This window comes from Balaenoptera ricei, chromosome 17 (assembly GCF_028023285.1).
Source record: "Balaenoptera ricei isolate mBalRic1 chromosome 17, mBalRic1.hap2, whole genome shotgun sequence".
NCBI classification, from domain to species: domain Eukaryota; kingdom Metazoa; phylum Chordata; class Mammalia; order Artiodactyla; family Balaenopteridae; genus Balaenoptera; species Balaenoptera ricei.
This window is the reverse complement of record NC_082655.1, coordinates 12707407-12720536: the sequence shown is the minus strand read 5'-3', so window position 1 is coordinate 12720536 and position 13130 is coordinate 12707407. Positions and strand designations below refer to the sequence as shown.

The window sequence follows — 13130 nt, the reverse complement described above, 5'->3', positions numbered from 1 at the left end:
TGGCCCCGATGTGGCCCCTGGGGCCAGCAGTTGGCAGCCCCTGCCTATGGCTCTCCCTGTCCCATTGCACAAGCTCTTCCAGACACGACGTGCTTTTCTGTGTCCCCAGCACCTTGCAGGGAGCCGGCAGGGCTTGGTGGACGCTTCCTGCTTATACCCTTATTGACTTGGGTGCTGCAATAGAGCACCTCCCGCATAGACGGCATTAACATTTTTTCTCTTACAACTGTTTGCACATAATGCTGTTCTGAGTTGCTTCTTCAGCCCCCTGCATGCTTTTGTGATAGGCTGTGTGTCCCTGGAAAACTAATCATTTCCTAAATGTTAACTGCTCTTTTCCTTTTCCCCTTCCCTCTCCACTCCCTCAACACATGTCGGCCTTTTTTTTGGGGTAGTGGGGGGGAAGCCAGACCTTTTGTATCCTGCTGGGCTCCTAAAGTGTTGGTCAGCTGTTATTAGGCAGTGGTGGTTTCCGGCTAGCTCATGGACTTTTGCCCTCCAAGTTGGTGAGTTTTGCTGATTTCCACGGGGGGAAAATGCATGACTTTCAGATTTCTCTTCGTTTACGGTGAGCCATCGTGGCAAAGTTGCTTAAAGAAACAAGCCAATCAGCTACCAGGAGGAAGCAAAGTCCCACGCTGTTTTGTTCAGTGTTTTCCATCTTGTTATCTGTCTTCACGTTGTGGAGGCAGAATTCAATAAGGTGCTTAATATGTGCCTGAAACTGAGCAAGGCTCTGGGGAGATAAAAAAGAACCGTGGATTTGATAGTCTGCAAGATCCATCCTTACCTTTCAGAAATGCAGAGGGAGAGCAAAACCAATGACAATGACGATGCAGTGTTAGTGCCGCATCACGTTCTTTATTTAGCATTATTAGGAGCTACAATAAAATGGCATCATAGAGATATTAAGCCCTGACTCTGTGCCATCGTTAAGAACTTGTCCATATTAATCCATGTAGATAATAACTATGAACTGATGACACGGAGAAATCACAGTGGAACAGTGACCTTCAGTGACCTGGGATTTACTGTGTGTCTCACTTGCTGATGCTGTGCTAGGGTTTGTAGCTACACTTGGGGATCCCTTGAGATCCCCACCCGTCTCGTCCAGTGCAGGGATACAGACATGTGCTTTTGCACATGGCGACAACACCAGGGTGAGGTCGTGGTTGTCAGAGATGGACGGGGTGATGCTGGTTCTCAGGGGATGAAGCAGCTGATGACGAGGGATGGCTTCAGAAGGCAGGTGCCTTAGGTGGGTCCATGAGTATAGGATGACTGAGGTCCAGCTGGTCTGGGAGGCTTCTTTTAGAGGAGGTGAGCCTTGCGATAGGGTTATGGGTGGCAGAAGGAGAGGGGTTTGCCTGTTACAGAAGGGCTGTAGTCTCTGTTTCTTATCTTGGAATGGGAATACTATTTCCTGCCCCTGGTTGGTTGTAAGGATTTGTACTAATAACAATAGTATGATTACTGACAACAGCTGGTGTTCTGTGTGAGCCCACTGTGTGATGGGCACAGTGCCAAGGGCTTCCCTTCCATTACCCCATATACTGATCAGCAATACCTTATGGGATAGGAACCATCATCAACCCCGTTTTTCAGATGGGACAAACTGAGGCTCAGAGACGTTAACTGACTTGCCCAAGTTCACACAGCTATTAAAAGGTAGGTTGGAACCCAGGTCAGAGTGCAAAGACTAGGTTTGGAACCAATCCATTAACCAATCTATTAACTTCAGATAGCCAGGAAGTATAAATATGAATCCTTTTCCCTAAGAAGTTTCTTTTTATTCCCATCCCTGCTTTCCCATCCCCCTCTTCTTTACGCACCCCCCCCCGCCCCCCTGCAAAGGGCAGGACAGTTTTGACTTTGGCTGCAAATTTTAGCTATGATAACCCACATCTCTGGTTCTAAACTAGACAATCTCTGAATAGAGATTGAGAGAGAAAAGGGGAAAATGAAAGTAGCAGTTGTCCTAGGTGATATGAATTACATTAAAATGGCTTCCAGGTTTTGTTGTTTCTGTGACACAAACCCGTTTTAATTATACCTAGAAATTGGCACTGGTGAGTAAGAGCGGGGGTTGGGGAGGACGATGAACAGGTTGACAGAGAAGCTCCGATGGCGAGGGAAGCGTTTAGGTCTCTGGACCAGCATTCTCCTCTCTCGCTCTGGTCATTACTGTAAGTGGCTCGCAAGCTTTAGGCAGCATGGGTGCTTCTGTCTTCTCAAACTCTGACCCCAGACTGTCTGCTTGGAACCTCAGCTTTGCCACTGAATAGCTGCACGGCCTTCAAATCTCTGTGCCTCCTGGTTTCTTCATCTGTAAAATGGGAGTAACAGCCTTGCTGTTCTAGGATGGTTAAGAGGATGAAATGAGTGAATACACAGAAGGCCCTCATCCCTGATGCTGCTTTCTCCGTGAAGTCACAGTGCGCACCTGACTTTGCCCAGTTTTTTACCTTCCAGTGTCAATCTGTGCTTTCTTGGGGAAATCAAGTCATTATAAATGATCATTGGTGTGGCTCTCCATGGTTCACTAAGTTCTCGCAGCAGCAGAAACGTCTTGATGAAATCTAGGTCCGATCACGTTAAGTCCTGTTCAGAACCCTCGCGTTAAGTCCTGGTCTCCTTCTGGATGAGCCCACAACCTCACTGTGACCTGGCCCAGCTCTGGGACATACGACAGGCTGCCCCCCTCCCGTCATCACTTTCCGTGTGGCTTCTCCACCTTCAGTGTCACTCACCCACCCCAGCACATCCCGGTCCTCTGAGCCGTTTTGTTTCCCTGTTTAGCACCCGCCACAGTCTAAAGTCCAGTCTGAGTTATCTGTCTTGCCTGTGATCCGTAACCCCCAATAGAAAACAAGCTTCAAGGGAATTTTGTTCACTTTATTGTCTCCTGTATTCCCCGTTGTCCAGCCCAAGGGTCATTGGCTGAGTGAATGAATGCAAATAATCTTCGCATTTTAGTCTGACAACAGACCTGTGAATTGGGGCTTATGATCTACATTTTTTTTTAAATTATTTATTTATTTATTATTTATTTATTATTTATTTTTTATTTTTGGCTGTGTTGGGTCTTCGTTTCTGTGTGAGGGCTTTCTCCAGTTGCGGCGAGTGGGGGCCACTCTTCATCGCGGTGCGCGGGCCTCTCATTATCGCGGCCTCTCTTGTTGCGGAGCACAGGCTCCAGACGCGCAGGCTCAGTAGTTGTGACTCACGGGCCCAGTTGCTCCGCGGCATGTGGGATCTTCCCAGACCAGGGCTCGAACCCGTGTCCCCTGCATTGGCAGGCAGATTCTCAACCACTGCGCCACCAGGGAAGCCCCTATGATCTACATTTGACAGATAGGAAACTGCATACTGTTTTCCACAGCAGCTGCACCCTTTTATATTCCCACCAACCATGCACAAGGATTCCCAGATCTCCGCATCCTTGCCAACACTTGTTACATTCTGTTTGTACACTTGCTATTCTGTTTGTTCTTTAATTTTATAATAGTATGTATGTAAGTGGTATCTCGTAGTGGTTGTGATTTGCATTTCCCTAATGATATTGAGCATCCTTTTTTTTTTTTGGCAGCTCCTCGGGCCCCAGCAGTGCAAGTGCCAAGTCCTAACCACTTAACCACTGGACCGCCAGGGAATTCCCTGAGCATCTTTTTATATGCTTACTGGCCACTTGTATATCTTCTTTGGAGAAATGGGTGTTTTGTTGTTGTTGAGTCGTAGAGTTCTTCATATTTTCTGGATATAAGTCCCTTTACAGGCAGATGATTTGCAAATATTTTCTCTTGTTCTGTGGGTTGTTGTTTTCACTCTCTTGAAAGTGTCCTTTGATGCACAGGGGTTTTTAATTTTGATGAAGTCCAACTTATTTATTTTTCCTTTTGTTGTCTGTGCTTTTGGTGCGAGGTGCAGACAATTGTGCCAAGCTTAGCCAGGGCCATCCAGCCAGAAGTGGCAGAGCACGTGTCCTGACCACTCACTGTACTGCTCCGAGTCTCCATCCTTTGGATTCCCATGGCCAGTGCTTACCCTGGCTTGCTGTCTCAGTTCAGCTCTTATGTGTCTTATCTTGTTCATCTTCTCGGCATCTCTACCAGCTGGATGCTCTTACCCCATTTCCCAGCAGTGGAGGGGAGGACCCAGCAATCTGGAACCTGGTAGAGACTCACTAATGCAGCCATCAGCAGCATAGCTGGGGTCATAGTGCACCCACCATGGACATTCCGACTTGCCACGTCACTTTCAAAGTCCTCTTTGGGAGTTGTGCCTCCCACAAAACAAATGATTAGCAAACATTTTCTAATCATTTGGGGAGCGCATTTCGTGTAGTTTCAGCAGTTAGTCCATGATATTCTCTTGATCTCTACAAAAGGAGATGGCGTCATGAGCATCATAGGAAACGAACTCCCGTGAGTCCCCCACCCTGCTTAGGGTGTGACCCGTAATGAATTGCGTCTTTTTTCTGGTCCCTCCCAACTACCACCCCCTAGTATGCTCCCCCTGAGCCAATAGTTATCCTGAATTTTGGTGTTTATTATGTCCTTGCTTAAAATTTTTTTCCTATATTTTTCTCCCTAAATATGATGTTACTTTTCTTCCTTTGGACCTTTACAAAATTCCATACCGTATGCAGCTTGCATTTCTACTCAGCATATGTTGATAAGTCCACGTGGATGTGGTCTGTTTCTCACTGCCGTCATCTGTTCCACTGTGTGAACAGACCACAGTTTATTTATCGGTTCTCCAAAGACATGTGAGTTGTTGGCAGCTTTTTTTTTTCTTTTAATTTTTTTCCGCCACACACAAACAGACCTGCTGTGAGCGTTCTTGTACACCTGGTCACAAGGGCCAGAGTTTCTGGCTAAGGTGGTAGGACCCAAGGCTGCTTTTGGATTTTCCTGGGATCATAGACTTTCAAAATCAGAAGGGATGTCTTCGGCTGAGGACTGTTGACCCTCATCAGTAATCTGAAAAGAAATGCTGTTGGTGTGATGGTGAACAGCGCAGTTCCTGGAATGGGATGGCCGCGGGTTCACTCTTGCCTTTGCCTCATTCTGTTACTTAGTTCATTGTGCAATGAACTTAACTTCTCTCCGCCTGTTTCCTCAGCTGGGAACGGAGGACAAAAGGCCCCGCATCATTTTGAAGTTTTAAATGAGATAGTGCGAGCAACGTGCAACGTGATGAACTCACCTGGGGTGGGGTGATAACAGACACTGAATCAGCCCTCCCTGCTGTTAGCATTGTTCCCTGTTGGCGGTTAAGGATCTCTTACACCCGCCCCAGACTGATGCTGGGGTAGTAACTGATGCCCAGAATGGTCATGAAACAACTCTGGTCCAGTTTACCTTCCCCTCCGTGTGGGCCCAGGATTCCAGGCAGGTTCTCAGTCCAGCTGGATCGCTGCCCTCTGCCAGATGATCTTGGCCTGCCCAGGCGGGATTTCCCCCTCTTCCCATCCATGCTTCCCAAGCTTTTCTGCGTGGAATGTAGGAATGTCGGGCACCTCCTCCAGTGTTTACAGCGGCCTTCAGCTGAGGCACCCCCAGCCAGGATAAACCTTTCCGAAACAGATAAACTGATTGCAGCGGAAGAGAATGGGCTCCCAAGAGGTCTCACCTGGCCTGTAAGCCTCCACGAGGAAACTGTAGCCACATCAGTCCTGCGCTGCGGCCGCCTGCCTCGCATTCCAGCCTTTAGGCCCAAATTATGAGCCTGTTTCATCAGCAAGATTTATTCATTCATTTACGGCTTAGATCCAGAGCCTGGGCTTTTTGCAACCGGGGGCTCTGCCTTGTGTTTTGAATCATTCTGATACTTGATAGCAGAGGGCCACCCAAAGCCACAAATAATCGCTCACCTGCGTGAGAAGCATAGGAAAACAGCATAATGGATAAGAGCGCGGTTTTCTCGTTTGCACAGCATCGGTTTGAGATCCACCTGCCTTCAAAAGTCTTGGATCTCCCTGGAGAAGTTACCCTCTTGAGTCTCAGTTTCCTCATCTGTAAAATTCGAACATAAGTAGTACCGACTAGATACTTTGTTGTGAGCGTTGAATGGGATTTTGTACATTAATGGCTTCCTCCAGAACTGGCATGTAGTAGGTGCTCAGTAAGCACTGGTTATGAGCCCCGCGTAGGCACACGAGGGCTGGGCCTCTAGCCTCCAGGGGGTCAGGAAATGTGGACTGACTGAGCGAAGGTGTTGAGTACTTTCCAGTTTGAAAAGCACATTGATACGTGTTGCTTCCTTTTTTAAATTTCTAGCTTTGGAGTCCAGTCCTACTGTCCCTGCAGGATGACGCTGATCACTTCCTCCCTTGATTTTCTCATCTGCCGAAGCCTGTCGGCTCTCACGTAAATAGCTCCACCTGTTTACCTGCCTCTGTTCCGAGGACTCTGTCTCTATATCTAATCTGTGTATTTAATCCTGACAACAGTCTATGCTGTCGATATTAATTTCCCCATTTTACAGACGGGAAAGCTGAGGCAGAAAGGTGACTATCCAAGGTAACAGCTACTAAGTAGCAGGGCCAGAGCCAAGATTTGAAGCCAGGTAGCCTGCTTTTCAGATCTGTTGGTCTAACTGGTTTGCTCTCCTGCCTTGAGGTCGTCTCTTCCTCAGGGCTCCAGGTCGTTGATTGAAATGTGAGATGAGGAAGAGCTTGGGGGCATTGAGAGAAGTTTATTAACGGTCCCCCGGATTGCACAGCAGTGGGGGGAAGCCCCCCAAGGTGAGCTGAAGTGGCAGAGGCGGGATCAGAAGACAGATGTCCCTTGGGCCATCTTCCCTCTGGTGCTTGGGACTTCATCAGCACGAGAGGATTAGCAGCAGGCTCATTGCATTTGCTCTAGTAGGCCAGGGGGCCCAGGGCAAACACACTCCCTCCCAGCCAAGAAACTGATAGCTGTAAAGTCGCACCCCACCCATCAGATTGACAGTCTGGTTTTCATTGTTGGCGTAATGAATTATGCTTCTTAAGGATGAGAATATCTTCCAGCTGTTGAGTGGTTTAAATTTCCAGATGTTCCTCTGCCCAGGAAGCGGGAAGGATGCATGATTGGATCTCTTTAAAAGTTGCTGTGCAGAATGGCTCATTAAATTTCAACAACTTGCCTGTGGTCCCCAGAGGAGGGAGGGAAGAAGGGACCCATTTGCTAGAGTGGGAATGGTAAGTGAAGATAAGTGAACTGGATTTGTAGGCAGGAGGCCTGAGTTCTGGTTCACGCTGGCTGTGTGACTTTCAGCTGAGCCGACGACCACTCTGAGCCTCTAGTTTCCGAAGCACTTTTTAAGAACTAGAGGAAGCATTGTTTGGTATCATCTGAAAGGGGCTGTGTAAACATTAACTCTTACAATCTATGAAAGCTTGTTGAACTGTAGTTGACAATGAAAGAAGACAGAGATTAAGTCCATCCTTGTTTTTAACATACAAATATAGAGGCCAGAGAGGTTAGGACTTGTTCAAGCTATCGCTGGACCTGTGCTGGCCAGTATGGTCACTGGTGTGTGGCTACTGAGCACTTGAAATGAGGAAAAGTCCGAATTGAAATGTGCTGTAAGTGTAAAATGTGCGTCAGATTTCTAAGTCTTAGTACAAAACAGATAATGTAAAATATCTTTAATAAGTGTTCCTATTGATTACATGTTGAAGTGATAAGATTTAGATATATTAGGTTAAATAAAAATACATGATTAAAACTAATTTTACCTCTTTCTTTCTGGGATTTATTAACGTGGCTACTAGAAAATTTTAAATTACTTATGTGTCTTGCCTTGTATTTCTATTGGACAGCGCCGAGCTAGACCGTGACACGGACGGCAGGCTTCCGAGTTCTGCAGTGAATACGCCCATAATTCAGACTTCTGTGCTTTATCTGCAGGATTCATTCTAAAAGTTGCAACACTGGTAAACAGTGTTTGTGCCATCACGCCTCTAAATGGCCTTCCCCTTACATCAGAGCGGTAGATGCCCAGGCGTCCTGTCTGGAGCACTCTCTGTCCTGGGATTTGAAATTGCCCCCTTCTCTTGAACCACTTGGCTTTATCCTGAGAGCAGCTGCTTTTTGAACTTTCAGTCGGCTTCCCAACACCCACCCCCCCCACCCCCCTTTCTCAGGTCACTCCCTTGGGAACCCCCCTGCACCCTGCTCCCCAGTGTCTGGTTCCTGCGGAGCTGCCGTGGTGTAGATGGTTCCTGGACTCCCCTTCTCTGCTCTCCACTGCTCTTCTGGGCTTGAGCCACTTCTTACTGGATTCCCCCATCAGTCTCTACGTTGGCTCCCTTCTTTTGCAGGACCATGTAACTTGTTAGGAGCATACTCTGAAAAGGAAAGCAAATTCTTCTCTCCATCTCCAATTACACCTCTTGCTCATTTTATCCAGGAGCATGGGCCATCATTTCTTTCAAATAATGCTTATTTTTATAGGGATGATTTGTCTTATAGAAAGATTGGGAAATGTTAAAGAGTATAAGGAAGAAAATAACGTTAACACATTTTGCTGCATTTCCTTTCTTTTTTCTGTGTGTATTTCTTTTGAGTGTGAGATCATCTGATGTTGACACTTTTATTGGATTTTTCGCTTAATGTAATAGAAGTATTTCCACATGGTGTTAAAAGCAGGTTTTTAAGTATCATTTTTCAGGCAACATAACGTTGTAACATCCCGTTGCAAGGACAGTTTGTCATTTTCCCAGTTTTACCTGTAATTCTGAGTATTAAGAATATTTCCCTGTCATTTTCTTTCACAGTAGTGCTGAGATGCATGTTTGTGTGTGTGTGTCTGTGTGTGTGTGTGTATGCAGGTGTGTGTATGTAGGTGTGCACATGTGCAAATGAAGCTATATCCATCTTTCGGATTTCTTTAGGATAGATTTCTAGAAGTCGAATGACAAAGTCAAAGGTTCTTGATGCATATTGTTAGGTCGCTTTCCCATTTGGTTTTGCCAAACTGCAGCTACAAAATGATGACTGACATTTCCCCTTCAGGGAGTTGCTTTCTTGTGAAGTTGGGTTTCTGAGCAAGATGTGGGTCTTGTTGAGGGGAAGGGGATAGCTCTTTAGTGTTTGTCATTGCTTCTCATTATGATTTTGGGTTTCCCTTAAATGCCACACTTTGCTGCTTGGGAGATGGGAGCAGCTTCGTAGGCCTGCAGTGAAGGTTATGCCCTGCGGTTTGCTGTGGCTGAGAGGAAAGAATTCTGGCCTGAGCCTGAGTACCGATCACTGTCAGTCTCACCTAAGAGAACTTTGGAAGGTCACTCAGCTTCCATCAACCTTGTTTTTTCATCGATTAAGGGTAGATTATGACACCTACTTTAGGATTGCTGGAGGGTGAAACTAGCTAATATAATTCCGACTGCTAAGGAGGGCCCTACCCTATTCTGTTTTCAGGCTGCTTTAGTGATAATCAAAAGCATGGGTCTTGGATGCAGAACCGAAGGGTTTAGGTTCTGCCTCTTACACGTTTGGCTGGTTGTGTGTTCCTTGCAGTCAGCCAGCCTCACTGGGGATAAATACCTATGTCACATTGCCTGCAGCTCTCCCCCTGTTATGTGTGTCCCCCAAAACGATGAACAGGAGAGAAGTGCATTTGCATCCTAGCTACCTGCCACTTACCAGCTACGTGACCTTGGACAAGTCGCTTTGCTTCTTGGACCTTAGGGTTTTGTTTTTTTTTTTAACCCTATGAAATGGGAATAATAATACCAGTCCTTACCTCCTGAGGTGGTTGGAAGGTGGGACGAGATGGGGCCTGTAACTTGATTGGCTCAGCGCCTGGCCCTAGGGAGTGCTCAGTAAAGGTTAGTTTACTAGTCACTAGTTAGTTACCAGTGCACTCCAGCAGACCTGAGAGTTCCCCAGAGTTGGGTCTAACCAAGCTGCAGGTTAGCTCCTCAAGCTGGTTGCCCATGGCTCGTGGCAGGTGGGTTCGTAGTTTGGACTATTCCAGGTCAGGAGGCAACCATCCAGGTTTGTCATTTGATGGATGACAAAGTCAGGCTCCAGATGGTGAGTTGTTCTTTTGGAATTTCCTCTCTGTTTCCATTTGTGTTTAAGAGGAAGACCTCTCTCTCTCTGACTCTCAGACACACACACACACACACACACACACACACACACACACACACACACTTGGACTAGGTCATGAAGTATGCACCAAAAGATGGTAATAGTGCCTGCTTCTGAGGAGGCGCATCGGGGGCAGGAGGGAAGCTTAGCATTGACCCTATGAGTCTTTTCAACTCGTTGGAAGTTTTTACCAGTTGTGTGTATCAGTTCTTCAATCAATAAGAAACAAGTTCTTAAAAGACCACTGGGTAGTAAAAGATCTTTGAATGCCATCCTGCTTCCTAATGCGTTAATAAGAAGCCCTAGGAGTTTTAGAGAATCTGTTTCATAGCTGTCCATCTGAGCCCACGTCCCCTGAATCCCAGGCCAGAGGGCTTTCCTCCACTCACACAGACTGTCTCCCGCCCCGTGGTGGCTGGCCTCCCTTTCTGCCTTCCAGAATCTGCCAACCTGAGTCCTAGACAACCGCCCGCCCACCCGCCCCCCAGGCGGCTGACCACCCCTCTGGTCCATCCTCTGGGGTGGCCTGTGTGTGGGGGGAGCCCCGGGCCTGACCGAGCAGGCCTGAGGCTGGAGGCCTTGGCTTCCTCCTGCCCAGCCTGTCCTGCCCCGGCGCCTCCCAGCGTGGAAGGAGAAGTCTGTGTATCCTGTTCCCTACCCTCCTTTGAACCGAGCTCTGTTCCAGGAATTGCAGGGCCTCTCCGCTTGCACGACAGTGTTGAGCTGCTCCCTCAGGCCCCACGCGTGGAGCTGGCAGCTCCTTGGAAAAGTTTCTTTTCCCTTTTCTTTCTGGCATGTAGGGTGGATTCCCCTGCCCGCCCCAGACTGTGCATCTCAGGGGTTATTTGAGTTGAGTCCCGAAGGAGCATCTTGCTCTGTGGCGTCAGTGGGGCAGAAGCAGAACGCTGAAAACCCCCTATCTTCCTCCCTCCCCAAAGCCTTTGATCTCCCCTCCACCCCAGCCTGAAGCCCCTCCCTCATTCCCCCAGCCCCTTTGTTGTCACATCTGTTGAGCCCGGCCCGCTAGGCTCATTGTTGTTTTTGGAGGTCATCTAGTCCAATGGTGAGCAGCTTTTTTTTTCTGCCCGATGACCAATTCAGGAAACACGAAAGCATTTCTAGGTCCACTTTTTATTTTTCCGTCTAAGTTGAAAATAGCCCTGTTGATCCCAGTGTTGGAGGTGGGCAGGGCAGTGGTGTAGCCTCTCACTACTTGGATGATCCACTTCCTAAGAGAGGAGACCCTTACTGAGAAGTGCCGGTGCTCTGGGGCCGTTCACACCTAGGCACATTTCAGCAGAGCGGGGCAGAGCCAGCCTTTTCCTCTCTTCCTTCTCAGTGGACAACTCCGGCCAGGGGCTTCTGAATGTTTGTCTAGTTCCTTGTTTTACATATGAGGGAAACTGAGGTCCAGGGTGGATGTGACATTCCTGAGGGAGAGATTCTTGTAAGATGCTGGGTAAGACTTATTATTGAGAAGAAGAAGAAGGAGAAGGAGAAGGAGAAGAAGAAGGAGAAGCACTAGACTCCACTGCTTTTACTTTTCCGCTGGGACAGTGAAGCCATCTGGCTTTGCCTCCCTTCTGTGTGGCGGCACAAGCCTTGCGGTGTTTGTGTTTCTCCTCAGCCAGGGGTGTACTTTGCAATTTAAATGATAAAGAAAACAAGCTCTGTTTTCACAGAAGCTTTAGAAAACTTGCATGAAACCTCTCATGGTGGTTTTGGGAGCCCAGGTAGGCCAAGTTTCCCTTGAAACGTGGGGCGAGGGGGACATTAAGGACAGTCCGTCCAGAGAGTGTGAATGATTGCATTCATCTTGATGAGGCTCCGTGAATTAGTGTGAGAATGATGCCTGCACGGCCCAGCAAACCCACCCTTTTCTGTATGTGGCCAATTTGTCTCAGCTCGAAATGGAAGGCTGACAAGATGGGCTATTTTTTTCCTGGTAAAAATAATTACATGCCAGATGCCCTTCCAAGTTCTGCGCCTCAACCAGTTAAAGATTTTTGGATCTTTTGCCCAGAATGCTTGTTCAGAAGGTAAGCTTGTTAGCATCTGAGCCAAGTATAATAATAATGATTCAGGCCAGGGACTACAAAGGACTCTCTGACTAGCAAAAAAATAATTACTGCATATTGCATATCCTGAAACCTTTTAAATGTGTGTATGTGTGCGTGTGTGTGTGTGTGTATACATACACACATATATGTACATGAGATGGGATGGTCTCAGCGACAAAAAAATTTATGTTACAACTTCAGAATTAAGCCTCCATCTGCCTTTGTTTGTTCTTAGAAGCAGTTGGTAGCCAGTTCCTCTCTCCCTGGTACCCAGAGCTTCCCAGAAACCCTTTCTGACAGAAGAGCTTCCAGAGGCCTTTAAGGAAGCAGGACATTCATTCAGGTGTTGCTTCGCAGGCCTCCGTTTTTAGCATCTGTTCTATGAAAAGAGGGTGACCCCTCAGCCCAGTGTAAAACACCCGTTTTTCTGGGGTCAGACTGGGGTTGGATCTCAGCTCTGCCACTTACTGGTTGTGTGAACTTGAGCAAGGGTCATCTGCTTCCCACCTGGAGGGTGAGAATGAGAGTTCTGCCTTTGCAGGGTTGGGGCAGGGACTGGAGAGAATATTTATAAGATGCTGCGTTAGTTTCCTAGGGCTGCCTTAAGACCTTACCACAAACCGGGTGGCTTACAACGGACATTTATTCTCTGACAGTTCTGAAGGCCAGAAGCCCCAAATCAAGGTATCGGCAGGGCCGTGCTCTCTCCAAAGGCCCTGGGGAAGCATCTTCCCTTGCCTCTTCTAGCTTCTGGTGGTTGCTGGCAATTCTTGGCGTTCCTTGGCTAGTGGCTGCGTCACTCCAGTCTCTGCCTCCATCTTCACACGGCTTCCTCCCTGTGTGTGTCTCTGTGTTCTTTCCTCTTCTTATAAGGATGCCAGTCACTGGATTTAGGGCCCACCCTAATCCAATGTGGCCTCACCTTAACAGATTACTGTGCAAAGACCTTTTCCAAATAAGGTCACCTTCTGAGATTCTGAGG

The 13130-nt window shown here is 47.6% G+C and overlaps 1 long non-coding RNA gene across 6 annotated transcripts in view; it reads left to right on the top strand.

The window, feature by feature from the left end:
* LOC132351676 (uncharacterized) overlaps positions 1-13130 on the top strand; it is a 378428-nt gene that overhangs the window by 11884 nt on the left and 353414 nt on the right. The window contains exon 1 of one of the 6 annotated variants that reach the window (XR_009498457.1): positions 443-506. The exons of the other annotated variants lie outside the window; for them this stretch is intronic. This is a non-coding gene — a long non-coding RNA (uncharacterized LOC132351676). Of the gene's footprint in view, positions 1-442; positions 507-13130 lie in introns of those variants that run through there. 6 annotated transcript variants of the gene reach the window in all.